Source organism: Patagioenas fasciata, chromosome 26 (genome assembly GCF_037038585.1).
Source record: "Patagioenas fasciata isolate bPatFas1 chromosome 26, bPatFas1.hap1, whole genome shotgun sequence".
Classification (NCBI taxonomy): Eukaryota; Metazoa; Chordata; class Aves; order Columbiformes; family Columbidae; genus Patagioenas; species Patagioenas fasciata.
The window spans coordinates 5,219,668-5,227,414 of record NC_092545.1 but is presented as its reverse complement, the minus strand read 5'-3'; positions in this window follow the sequence as shown (position 1 = coordinate 5,227,414).

Here is a 7,747-nt window from a genome sequence, read left to right as displayed (position 1 = left end):
ATCAGCTGCGGAAAAGCTGTACAGACCTGCCGAGGGGATGGCGAGGGAAAGGGCCACAAGTTGGTGATTGCACTAGGGCTTTCAGAACCTTTTCTGTATTCAAATCCCTTGTCTCCAAAAGGGAACCTGTGTATAATGTATCCTATATGAGAATCTTCATGGCTACTGGTGTCAAAAACCTACTTTCTGCACACCCTCGTCCACATACCTGCCACTGGAAATGTGGGTTTTTTGGCATGTTGGAAGATGAGGCGCTGAGCTTATAAACTGGGAGTCCAGTTCAGAGAGGTAATTAAGCATATTGATAATTTCAACAAGACCTCACATTAGAGATGTCCTGAAATACATTCCCAAGTTAGACTGAAAATCTATTGTTTAATAGCAGCTGTCCTTATCACATGAGTTTGATTTTCTATGAAGTATTTGAGTCTTTAAATAATGAGAAATGAGTTGGTTTTGGCTTTTAAATGAACGCATAGAAATTCTTAGTGGTGCAAGCTGAGGTAACTATTAGGATCAGTGGAGCTATGCCAGTTTACATCAGTTAAAGATCTGACTTTGTATTCCCAGGCACGTTAAAGGTGTTACTGTGCAAATGACTGCAGAAATTATTGCTGAAAGGTTTTCCGCTCAAAGGCAGATCAGGTATCTGGTCCGGGGAGGGCACATCCATTGCTGCAGAAGGAAATAAAGGAGAGAAAATTGTGAAGTGTTAACTGATATTTTTAGAAGCTTTATAATGACAGGTCACATTCCCAAGGACTATAAAGTGGCAAATCTAACACCAATTATTCAAGAGGGGCAAAAAGATACAGCAAGCAATTACGGTTTAACACCAGTTGTGGGAAAAATATTAGAAACCATTTGATGGGGTTTGGGGAGCGAACAGCTTGAAAAGTGTAATTTGATTAGAGATGGCCAATGTGGGCTTTCGGTGTGGGTTTTAACTAACTTCGGGTTCTTCCAAGGAATTGCTGCCGTGGGAGGCGATGGATCTCGATTGGACGGCGCCTGCTTGCGCTACGGATTTGAAGTGGCAAACTGGGACGCACACGCGGAGCTCCTCCTGCTTCCACTGAGCTGCGCTGCTGGAGATGGGGCTAAACGGGGGGAGTGATGAATCCTCGTAGCCAGGCAGGGGGTGGAGAGCCGTAGTTTGTTTGAAGAAGTGAAACGAAGTGCGTTTCATTTTACCTTCTGCTTCCCGAAAGTCTTAAAGACCATCACGTGGGGGAAAATGAAGCTGGGTGAGCTGGGCTCTCATCCCAGCCTCTGTCACCTCGGGGACGCTGCTCCAGGGAAGAGTCTCTCAAATGAGCTTTCCTGCCTATCTAACTGCAACCCAGGTGTTTTCTTCAGGTCATAACAAAAATAACTTTAAACAGAGCTAGGGTTATACTCCTAAACTACCAAAACCAACTTAGGATCAGGAACAAGACTGATTTACTTTAAAAACAATACTCCAGAAGAGATTTGCTGATAACTTTGGGGATAAGGCCCGAAGTCAGGGTGCTGAGCATTTCTTAGGCTAAATAATCAGCTGGATTTTTCTCTTTTTTCCTGAAATTTCAGACATCATAACGGCTATTTGTTTAGTGCTTCTGAATTCAGGCTTTTTGGGCATGATGTTTCAAAAGTGTTGCGTGCTTTAGGATTTTAAGTTCTGTAGGTGCTCTTGAGAATGTCTCTTTCCAGTATTGTCTGTGTATGTATGGGAACAGTCTATATTTCAGTGTATTTTTTCTGAAAGCAGAGGATGTACTGAGCAAGGAGGTTGCAATGCCACCCCCGTTAGAAGGGCTGGAGTCCAAGGCCAGCAAATTGAACTTTTAATGCAGGCAAATATGTTTAGGCTTGGGGGCAAAGTCTTTAAACTGCTGCAAAGCGGGTTATGGACAGAGTAACACGGATTCTGTGTCTCCTAGCCAGGAGTTAATGTACTGTTAATATCTCTTAACACACAACCCTACAATTTCAGGTTTCCCGTTGAAATGTGACGAACGTGTTTCCTGCAAGGCCAGAAATTGCCCCGTCTATTGTGTGTGGTAAACAGCGGCTGGGCATCCCAGGGAAAGGATGGCTCCGGTGGGTAATGAGAGGCTGGAGGACTTGTCCCGCTTAATGAGGTTATTCCAAGATAAAGCTCTTTAAATTTCAGGTGATGAAAGATGAATCCTAATTCCTGAAAACAAAAGAGCTAACAGAAAATGGAGGGGAAGCTGGAGAAGGCAATGGCGAATCAATGCGACTGCCACGGACTCGATCGCTTCTGTGGGTCAAGTCAGTTAACCTCGTTTTTTTCTTAATGCTGCTGTCTGTTCACCAGGAATAATAAGTAGTCATCTTTTTACTGAGACGCCTTGTGGTGCTGCAGCGATAGATGCAGCGGTGGGTGCGCAACTATTGGGGTTCGGAGCAAACGGGGAGCCTGAATTAGCCTTGGCTCTCCTCTGTGTGTCTGTGCATGCAAACTGATTCCTGCCTCCGCAGCTCATCAGCCTGCCCGTAGCTACCTCTATTGAGAGGCGGACTTTTTCATTTCAAAATTGAATTCTAATATTTGAAATGTGTTTGTTATTTTTTAAATACGCCGATGTTGCCTGGGTAAATTCTACCGTCAGATTTGTTGCTTGTGTATATTCTCCTCTCCTTAGGGTAAGGTCTTTGGGCATGATTTAGCCCACCCACGTGCCGAGGGATTAGTGATGTAGCAGATGGGACGGTTACAAGGGGCAGAGGGAAACTGAGGCACATAGGGCAGGGAGCGTTATTAACCCGCCGTATGGAGCAGGTCCCAGACGGACAGGGCGTTAGGCTGGGTGTTATCCGCTGGATCGACAGCGGAATTCCTTGTTATGCAAGGAGGGAATAACTGAGACATGGGAACCACAATCCACAGATTCCATGTTCTAACTCAGGATGCTTCTTCAGCTCAGCCGTCAACTCTTTGTGGCCAGTGGTTGCCGTCTGTTTTTTGTGATTATGAACACCTTAACACAGCGGAGTCGTGGTCCATGACTGGCTTCCCTTTGGCGCAGACAGTAATAACCACGCTCAATTGCTGCGTTCCGCAAGGAAATGGTTGGGAAACGTTGAGCGACCGTGTGCTTATGTTATTGTAAAACCAGAAATGTTTACTCATTATATTTAAATGGGTTTGGATCACTGTGGATGAAAGTGAAACAAGATATAAGCCTGCAATGACATGCATAAATACATAATTAAGTATATTTCCTTCCCATATGGAGAGGATTAGCTGCCTTGCCTCAGCAGGGAGTTGCTTTATTTGGTGTCTGCTTTGGTGTCCCTTCCTTTTTGACAGCTTACAGAGGTACAGCTGAAAGCGAGTTCCACTCACTGCCTAACGAATGTTGGAATAAGGACTCGGAGGGCATGTGGAGAAGAAGAAGTGAATAGCTCAGAAAGCAGAAGTTTAGGGACCTGAAGGGCTGTCCTATTATCCTGACTTCTCTTTTTGACCTTAAGTGGGCCCTATGGGATGATATTGCCCACCTTAGCAAGACTTATTGCTTAGTCATAAATCGAGGCAGAGGGAGAGACGTGTCCAGTAAATGCTGAAGTGTCAGCAAAAGCTCCTTAACTCAGGTTTCATAACTTGAGAAATATTTTATCACCCTTGTGAGCCAAACCTCTGAAAAATCAATAGAAGTTGAGAGTTGCCTGTATTGATCTGAAAGGCTGAGTTGTGTTGAAATATTCATGGTGGTGTGTGTGTTTGTATATGTGTGGTTCGGGGTACCTTCCAGAGAGTGAAACCTCCTCATTTTTCATTTAAACTAGATTAAGACTCTTAGGTGACTTGCAAAGCGTAGACTTAAAAGGGAATGAATTTGTTTGTCTTACAACAACGCTTCTGACAGAGAGAAATACATTCTCATTATTATTATTTTTCTTAAATGACAAACTGTTGGGAGGAAGAAGTCAAGGAGATCTGATAAAATTAGCACCACATTCTCCTGGGGATCCCCGGGCTTGCTTTGTTTGCAAAGCCAATTTGGACACCGCGTCTTTGATCTTCACTTTCAGTATTTGAGCAGGCATGTTTAGTATCACTCATTTCACAGGAGATTTGGGATTCAAGTTTCTTCAACAATCTAAAAAGCAGTACATTAGAAGGGGAATTGTCTGCCAGTCGTCTCAGAATCTCAATACCCTTGATACTAATTTGATGTGATGCATTTCACCAGATGTGTCTACCTGAACGGTGTTTTATGCCCAAGAGGTTTGTGCTACTGTAGAGTATTAAACTTGGTTCTTCTCCTCCTTCCTCCCCTCCCTTTTTCTTCCAAGAGCAATTGAATGAAAAGCTTCCATGGTTTTAATCTGCATATGGGTGTGACACGTCACAGATATTGGAAGGAAGGGAGCGTATCAGGATTCTTGCAAAGAATAGAACAGAGCCGTGAAGAAAAGCACTGCCAGTAATGCTTCAAGAATTGTGTAAGAGACTGATGCTTATATATAGGCTAATAGACTAATATGGTCGCTTATACTCTAAACCCTGCCTTTTTACTCTTTCCACGTTTCCTGCAGTACCTTTGTCACTTCAGGGCACAGGTTCCAGTGTCTGCTGGTCCCACAGGCTTTACTGGGTGTTGGGCAGATCACGAGGCACCTCAGGGCCTTCAGATGTCACCGATTTTCACGTGGATCCCAGTGCGCCAGAGCCTGTTCTGTGAACCACACCAGCAAATCCCCCAGCACGGCCTGGCCTTGCCGGGTGTGCAGGTTCCTCAGCCGGACGCGTTATTGTGGATGCGAAGGGAAAGGCTGAGCGGAGAAAGGAGAAATGGAGAAAAGTTAACAATTATTCTTTAAGAAAAATACATTGGACATATAGGCCACCAGGGGGCTGAAAATGCTATTATGGCACCTCCATAATCTGTACGACAACAGACGCGTAGTGAGGCCATCAGGGGGTTGTGCTGCGTGGTTGTGCACTCCGGATCTTTAACAGAAGGGAAAATAGGGGCAATTAGGACTGATTTCTTTCTCGACTCTCCGTCATGTGTAAGTTCACCCGTGGTTAACAAGCTGGTGTATGGTTGTGAATTGTACGGCGCCCTGTGCGCCGGTTGTACGTCAACTACAGCTGGAACCGCGGTCAGTGACGCTGTGCGGCCGCTCCCGAGGTGCCACAGACCTGGCCTTCACGCTGGGAGGGCGTCCTTTGCTTGCTCGAATCTCATTTTTATCCTCAGTACTGTTATAAAGCTTTCTCGTAGTAAGTAAAATGAAAGAAGGAAAAACCCCATACTTGCCATTCCTTATTTATTGCATTCCTCAATGGCAAAGTAAACTGAATGTTTAAGCAACTGACATCAAAGATTTGATTTCTCTGAAGCTAAAAAGCCTATTAATCACAATTTTAAAGTGTTCTTTAATTACCCTGTAATAAAATGACACGAGCAGAGCGGGAGGAAAAATTGTATACTTTTAGAGTTCCTCATGCTTGTTTGTGTTTCAAATCTCCCTGGAAATCCTTGTTGATCCCTCTTGCTTCTGCTGCTTAATTCTGTTCTGCCACAGCTATTGTTTGTAGTTTAGCCACGTTAACCACATACGGTGCCGTTCTGGGACAGGGGAGAGCGTCTGGGCTTTCTGAGCTGCGTTCTGGAGGCTGTCACAGCCACGGAAACTTCACCTTGGGTGAGGATCAGTTTATCTGGGGGTTGGAGGCAGCGGGGCTGCTGAACCCCGTGCTCAGATTTAGGCTGCGGGGACCATTCCCCGGTTGGTTGTTGTGCGGTGCATCAGTATTTTGAGTCTGTGTCGTGTTCTGGAGCAGCAGGACCTTGCATCCCTCTCTAAATAGCAAACTGGGAGAGGAAGAACCAGGAGATGCTCCTCCGGGTTGTAGAGCACCCGCCAGGGTCACGCAGGGCAATGCGGCTTCACTCACCTGGGATTCACCATCGAAAACAGCCTCTTGATGTCAGCATGCAAACCAAAGTCATTCTAACACTTTAAGGGATGTGAACTGTCAAAACAAAAGTAGTTGTAAGGAAAAAGACAAGCTAAATGTTTTATGAAAACCTCTTTAAAACTATTACTTTTTTCTATTAAAGGAAGGAAGAATGAAAAATTAGGGCGGACACCCAGCTCCTCCTTTCACATCACGAGGTAGGTTCAGGGACCTGGTGGCAGAGAAAACTTGGAAATACAACCCAAAACCCCAAAGGACAACAAAATAATCTACCATACCAAAAATAAAAGTCCTGCAATGCTGAGTAAAACTTTCCAGGTCCTTGAAACCCTCCGCAAGATTTTCAAACTCAGTGATGAAGCTGGGGACGTGAGTGGCCACCCGGGCAGCCTGGGCCGCGTGTCCGTGACCCTGGGGCCCGAGGGCTCGCGGGTGACGTGGGCCGCTGTGTTTTGGGGTTGGATTCGCTGCCGTTGCCAAACTCGGCCAAGTGGGTAAGTTCTGAGTTGATCTGTTTTCAGACCCAGACAGTTGTTAATGAAACAGTTGCTGTTTTGTTGACAGAACATTAATTACTCGATCTTAGGACTTGGTAATTGCACAGCCCCCCTCTGTATACATCACTAATTACATTAGCAATTATATGGCATTTTAAAGACAAAGAAATGACTACGGCAATTGCGGTGTCGCAGGGACCCTGCTGGGAGATTTCAATCAGGTTCCTGCAATCGCCGTGGAGTGTTGAGCGAAGTCCTTGTGCACCCCGGCCCCAGCACCGCCCGCTGCAGCCGCGGGACCAGACTTTCCACAGGGAAGTGGGCTGCTTGAATCCTCACCCAGGTTGGCTGCGTTCTCAGCGTTGATTTGAAGCACTCTCAAAAGCCTACTTGCTCTTGGAAGGATTTCTTTCTACTCTCAGCTCTCTGAATTCTAATAACTCTAAGAGTTGTGTCTGAGAAACTCACGACTTTTAGATTAAAAATAATCGTAATTGCGAACACACTCATTGATGCCTTTCTGAAAAGCTGCCTTGTATTTTTAAGAATCTTCCTTTGCAAATTAATAGACCAGAAGCTTAAGAAGCTAAAAACCCTGTGCCTCCTGAAGCTGGAGATTTGCAGAATCGCTGTAAACATGAGAATCCAGCATCTTTTTAAAGTCGCCGTTATTTTGGAGTATGACAAAATGTATAGAGGCTCCTTTATTCCGGCAAAGAGCTGCAAAACTGCTCAGTTTCAATAGGCAGCACCTCGCAGTTGGTACAGGCTCTGTGAAAGGACCTACTTGAGTTTCTGCTCTTTCCTTTTCCTGCCCAACCTCCCTCTGTCCTTCCTACAGCTCCAGCGCGTTAACGTGACAAATGACGGTGACTGCTGTGGGTCGGGAGGTGTTTCCTCGCGGTGGGTACATCGTGGGGAGCCCACACGCCATCGCGGTGTTGTTACAGCGACCCGCGTGTGTTCGGTGCTGTGCTGGGGTAACTGGAACATCAGAGGAATCCAATGCTTGTGGTTTTTATTTTTTCTACGCTTATTTTGTAGCTGTGCTTCTGGTTTGTGGGCCGGAGGGGAAAGTAATTATATGGCCAGATCTATAGGTGGTATCGGTATGTGTGCACTGACTCGGGGTTGCGGTAGCTGAGGATCCCGTGTGTTGTCAGGTTTAGAGCTTGTACACACGCAGCGATGGCGTCGTTACCAAGGGACACGCTCCCGCGCTCGTGCTAGAGATTTATTCCCCCGTTCCGCCCTCCCCTCCCTTTCTGCTGCTCCTCAAGCGCTACAGAAGGCACAGCACCCA